Consider the following 6,561-nt stretch of genomic DNA (forward strand, 5'->3'; position numbering starts at 1 on the left):
ATTAAAACAGAATAAAGTAATAATAACTAATGGTAAGAAATTCAGATGATCCCATTATCTGGATATCATTAATAATCTGCAAAGGCCAAATTCAGAAAACTCCATCTTATTATTTTTGGGGAAAAAAAAAAGAAGAGAAAAAAAAGAAAGGAAACATGAGAAGAATGTGGGAACTTTTTAGCATAACTGACCTGTTCAGAAAGCAGGTGAATAGTATTGCATATTAAGAATATGTTTAAATTGAGGAGCAGGAAAAATGCAGTGAGGAGAATAATACAATGCAATCTTACTTCATAAACTAAATTGTCAGGAAATTGTCTAATTTAGCAAAACAGTTACCAATACTGTTACATAGAACAGCAACAAAGCAAAACTATAAATATTTGCATGTAGAAATGGCTAACACTGATTCCTATCAACTTGCTTTACTGTACCACATCTGTGGGATATGGTAAAAGCATATTTCATTTTGTACTGTTTATACACAGCACACAAAAGCATGCTAGATACTTTGCAGACATAAAAGAATTGTCTTTTCAGGAGATGGTTCTTTTATTCATCCCTGTTTGGTTGCTACCTTTAATCTAAAATTAAAGCCATTTAGAGGGGTAGTATACATTTACTTCTTGTATACTGAAAGCAAAACATCAACTCTGGTATCAAGCAGACTGCCGGATCAAAGCCCCATGGCTTTCTGACAGGCTATGAAGTTGTTGTCCCTGGAGAAAGGCTGAACTTCTGCTCCTACCACACAATTCCTGGCTGCAGAACTTGGCAGACCTCCTCCCTTGCACAGCAGGGTGTATCGCTGCCAGCTTCCACTGCTAAAGAAAACAGAAGCAGCAGAAGCAATTTGCCTCCAGGCTGTAAGATGCATCATTTCAGACAAACAATCCCCATTAAGAGGGCTCTAGTAAAAGATCCACTCTTGCAGAGATGTGAAAAATACAAGTACACTTTTAATTAAGGACTAGTGTACAGTGATAGCAGAATTTGGGTTCTGATAATATCAATGATATTTTGAACTATTGCAGATAGAACTTATTCATGCTACTTCCAGCTTCACAAAATTGCTTCACAAAAATGAGGCCCCATGAGTTTGACTTTGCAAGGTGCAGAGCCTCCCACAATGTTCTGAGTGCCCTTACCTGCCACAGAAAGCAGAGGGACTTGCTCACACACAGCCCTGCAACAGAAATACACAGCTATGTAAGATCAAGTGAACAAAAGGTAGATGGACAACAGTCTTCTGAGAACGTCCAGGTTTTTCTCCTCCAAATCCCCTACTTGATTGATTAAAAATGCACTGACGTTACACTGGAATAGTGTTAACTATTCCTGTGAGCAATACTGATTTTTCTTTTTGAACTTTTGGCCAGTACCTCTGTCTGAATTCAGCCTCCAGCTGTATTGTTATTCCTGTGATTTATAGCAGGAGATCTGAAACAGATTTCTACAGCAGTATATTGCTCTGCCTACTTCCTGAGATTTCAGTCTCCTTCTTACACTAAGGTGTATCTGTCATTTTTTCATTTCATTCCCTCAGATACTAGATATACTTTGCTACAAGTAATGACATTCTGCTATCAACTGGCAGCGAGCTTGGCTCGTCCTTTAAACAACCATCTGTATTTACTTTCCCCTGATCCTGCAGATGCCCACTGTGCTGGGTGCTGGACACAATTCCTCGAAGAATGTCTCCCAGAAGTTCTCAGTATTTGCACAGTAATCCAAAAAATTAAAAAGATGTACCCCTTATAACAAACCCACTCACTGGTTCAAACATTAGAGGCAGGCAGACACAGGCACTTGCACACTATAGTAGCAGTACTGAAATATAATAATCTAAAATATGAACTAAATAACTCTGAGTTAAATCAGAATAAGAAGTTTGCTTGATGCTGACATCATTTACATTAGGCCTGTTTTAAGGTATTTCTGTGTGAAAATGTTTGTCATTTTAAAATAATTACTATGTTTCTTATATGCCTTTGTTTGTAGGCATACCTAGAATTGAAAATAATTTGTAGAAATAGTGCTTGGGAACTCAAAGATCACTCTGCAAGTCTGAAAATGACAAAATGTTTGTTTGACGTGCATATTGTTCATATTGCCTTGTACTGCCATACATAAATTGCTCCAAAAGTAATGCTTCCTATTTATTTCCATGGAAACTACAAAGAACAGAATAATGCTACTTGATAAAGCAAATTCTCAGCTAGAAAACACTATTTCTTAATATAATCACCATAATATGCATTTTTTACAGCAACGAACAAGAGTGTGCATGCCTCATTTGTAAAAATTGTCACCAGTGGAGGTGAACCTTTGTCACCATTGTCACTGTTGAAATGCACCACCCACCACCCCACTGTGCTCATATCCACTGTTTGGTCTCCATGAATGTTCAGTAAGCATCAATGAATGTCAGCAGGTGCTCTTTTTTCCACATGCAGGAATTCAGTGCTGCACTTTTGCCTCACAAGCACTTCCACTGCTGCCATCTGTCACCCGGTAACAAAACATAATGGAATATTGGCAGGATGGTTTAACCTCTTCTGCCATACAACCAACATTCTCCTCAGATGTTCTGGATCAACATCATTAAATAGGAGGCATTACATTTGGAGCAGCCTTTGTGTACATGGATATATTGCCTAACAATGGAACTTGCAAAAGATAACATCCCTAAATATCTTCTGGATTTGTAAAGATTAATAAACTTCTGCTTTTTTGTTCTATACTGCAGATTGCTTCCTTGGGCAACTATTTATGTAATGCTAAAATGCTAAAATGTAGTTGATCCAAATCTGTATCAGGATTGCTTTTCAGCTGTGAATCGTGAATGCATTCATTCATCCACATTAGTGGATTTTTTCTGACTTAAAATATGAAGCAATAACATATCCAGGTGATGATTTTGTGATAAATGCTACATGGATTTATGATTATCCATGTATTAATGGAAAATCTATACCAACTATCTTAAATGAGAGTCAGCAGAAACTTCATGGGAAACATGATATCTGTGTATTTATTTATCCTGTAGTGTTACAGAAATATGAGTTAAAAAATTATTTTCTATTTTCTTATTTATGACAGTGACGGTACTATCTTTAATAGTTGTTTGTCTGTAAAACCAGGTACAGTATTTACCAAAAATTCCTAGGTGAGACACAGACAGTTCTATAAAAGCTTTTAAAATAGCCTCTATTAAAATGTCTCCAGTATGACACAAGGTAGAAGTACTCAATTCTGAGACAGAAGTGGAAATGTCATTTGTCATTTGGAAACTAGAAATCTCTCCCATTTCTGTTTTTAAGATTATGGTTTTAAAGCCCTGACATTTTTCACTACAGCTTAAACTACTATGTGCATAAATACATTCAAAGTTCTGCAGTCAAGCCATTTTTCCAAATCAAAGCAAATCAATGGCTGCTTAAAACATAATGCTGCAGATACTTGTGGGTAGGAACAGTCTGATTCGCCCGTTACGTGAGTATTGATTTTTGATTGCAGAGGTTATTCTGCAGATGAAAAGATCATAATCATAGTAAGAGATGCTTCACTGAAAACTTGCACTCCACAAAACCAAGTAGCAAAACCAATCCTGCAAACTAAAAAGCAAAAAATAACTGCTATCTTTGGCCTGTTTCCAGGTTTGTGCTGCAAATGACCTTAAATGTCTATTCATATCAGTCCTACCTATACAGCAAAAGTGGAAAACAGAATGCTGGGGAAGAGATGAAAAAAGAAAAAAAGAAAAGAATAAAGAAAAAAGGAGAGAAAAATGAACTTTCTACTCGGGTTTCTTTACACATGGCAATGACTTGGCCCAATTTCTCTCCTTCCTTCACTACAGATGCTGGAGAAGAGATTTATAAACAGTGAGGGCAGGAACACAACAGGTCAGAAAAAAATGGCTTTTTGGATTATACAGAAAAATAGCCAAAAATTCAAAACATAAAAGTACTCAGCTGCTGGATTTTGTCCTGGAAACATGTCTGTGCCATGGGCATTCCTCGTCTGACTTAAAAGATCCTGAAAGCACCATGACTTCTGCATCAGCGCACAAGTACAACACCCCCAGGCTCAGCTAATCGAGTGAGGATGTGGGAGGTAGAGCATTTCTCTATTATTATCCTATAAGGCCCCTAATCTTGCTATACATACTCAGTGTTTGTATAGCACCCACAAACTGTACAAAAATTGATGGTGCAGCTTCCACTTTCTTCAAAATGAATAAACTGCATTTATCCTTCTGATCTTTGGTATTATAGTTCCTCAGTCAGAGCACTGGCTCAGCAAACTAAAGCCCCAGCATGAATTTAACCTCTCAACTTCTACCACCTATGTGAGTGTCCTAATTATTAGACTGCAGGTACTTCTCTGCAGATGGCAAAGAGAGTATCCTCTCTTACTAAAATAGTGGATCTGCAGTATAAACTGAAATTCACTGGAACAGGAGGGGAAATTAGGAACCTAAATAAATTTTGATAAATTTTTGATCCTAAAACCATCATCTTGTCTAAGCAAATGAAGAGTTAACATTAAATCGGGATAAAGCTGAACTATAAAAGTACGGGATCAGAGCACTACCACCTCCACTCAGAAAGCACTAGTTGCCCTTTGTGTACTTTGGGAAGAAAGCTGACTCTACAGATGTGCTCATCTGTTGATATTGTGTATTCAGGGTATACTTCTTGCAAATGAGTGTATTTGGATTATATCTTTTGGACCCCAACAGGACTTACAGAGAGGAACGTGAAGTCCAAGGAAGAAAATCAATCCTTACATGACTGGAGATTAAGGAAAAAGCCAAGATACTAGATAAAGGAGATCTCAACCTGTTAAGGATCTAGTTCAAGGAAGACCTAGAATACTATAGATGTCCATGTTTCTCCTGTAGCACAGAAGTATATAGGAAAATAATTCTTTGTTAGGAATTATGGGTGAGCTGATAGGCAGGTGATCCCAGCCATAGGCATTGCATGCACCGTTCGTATTAAAATTGTTACTATTGAAAATGGATAAGTCATTAGAAAGAAGGAGTGGTATATGAAAAAAATTCTTCTGATTATAAAAATTTGTTTTTTCTTCTCCTCCGTTTCTCATCATTCCTACTACTGATCTGCAATGTTACAAAAAAAAGAGACCTGGATGCACAGCCACATCCTCTATAACTTGCTGCCTGAGGCAAGGACACCAACAACTGCAGTCCAGGCCCCTAAGATTCTGGCTGAATATTTTCATCCCAGATTACATGAAAGGTGGCCACCAGAGTAGCTGTTACCACTGAAGGGGTAAGAATCCAACTATGCCCCATGTAAAATACAAAGCTAGTACTCATAGTTAGTCTCAGGCTTTGATAATGTCCCAGTTATTTGCTCACAAGATTTAGGCACACAAGTATTTTTATTAGTTTCAATTAGCTGTAGGGAGAAAGGTAGAGTGGAGCTATTCCGGTGAACTGAGATTGTGATCTCTATAGCATAACTTTAAGCTCTGAAATTTTTCTTGAGCAGACACTCTAGATAAAGTTTTTTACCCTCTTGGATTCAAGCACATAATTATCTTTTGGATCTCAACTTTTTTCTGTCTCTAATTTGCACATGCAAATACATTCTTTCTTTGTTTACAAAAAAAATTGCTTATTTGTTTAACAGTGAGGTTTGTGCAATGCAATTTGTTACAGACAGAAAGCAATAATGAATAAGCAATAGCATTGAGTACTGCAGTGTGATGATGAATTATACAAAAAAAATAACTTCAAAGTTGCATGTTTTTTCAGATTCAAACTTCTCAAAAACTCTTTCACAACAGTGAAATGACCATGTTTAAGCTTGCAAAAATATTTCCTTACCTTAGAAATGCTGTTCTTTTTTTGTATGCTACCATCTCCTCTCCTATCATGTTCTACAAAGTTGTCTTTCTTTGTTCTTTAGTTTTCATTTTGGTCAGTTTTTCTTGTTCCGAAGAAGCACATATCTTCTAAAATTGCTACAGATCTACTGTGAATAAAAAGCTTTGAACATAAAGGCAGTGGTTTTATATCATAGTTGAGTCCAACTAAGTAGAAATGGATATGTCACTCCATTCCTTTGGATGTAGAAAGCATCTTTCTCTGTATTTATCTGAGTAATCTGAAAGGAGGCACTGATTTCGAGAAAATCTTCAGTTGAATCTATGTTTTCATATGTTTCCATTTTTAGGAATTTCAGTAATACACTTTTTCACCACCATCAGCTTCTGATTGCACATAGCTGGAGATGCAACAAAGCTATATTTTTTAATCATAGAATCATAGAATCACAAGGTTGGAAACAACCTATAAGATCATCTAGTCCAATTGTCTTCACATTACCACTGCTACCACAAGCTACTAAACCATAGCAGCTCCTCATCCAGGCACCTCTTGAACACTGACAGGGACAGCAACTCCACCATCTCCCTGGGCAGCCCATTCCAGTGCCTGACCACTCTCTGAGATAAAAAGTTTCTCCTCATGTCTAACCTAAACCTCCTCTGATACAACTTGCTGCCATTTCCCCGGGTCCTGTT

The 6,561-nt window shown here is 37.1% G+C and overlaps 1 long non-coding RNA gene across 1 annotated transcript; it reads right to left on the reverse strand.

Moving 5' to 3' along the window:
• Nucleotides 1-667: 667 nt before the first annotated feature.
• Nucleotides 668-6,003, reverse strand: LOC149919182 (uncharacterized). Its single transcript, XR_016464834.1, has 3 exons — nucleotides 5,864-6,003; nucleotides 1,149-1,186; nucleotides 668-824 (listed from the first exon to the last, which is right to left on the reverse strand). It is a non-coding gene; the product is annotated as an uncharacterized LOC149919182 (long non-coding RNA).
• Nucleotides 6,004-6,561: the final 558 nt, after the last annotated feature.

Source organism: Phasianus colchicus, chromosome 2, assembly GCF_987193195.1.
Source record: "Phasianus colchicus chromosome 2, bPhaCol1.hap1.1, whole genome shotgun sequence".
In the NCBI taxonomy this organism is placed as follows: domain Eukaryota; kingdom Metazoa; phylum Chordata; class Aves; order Galliformes; family Phasianidae; genus Phasianus; species Phasianus colchicus.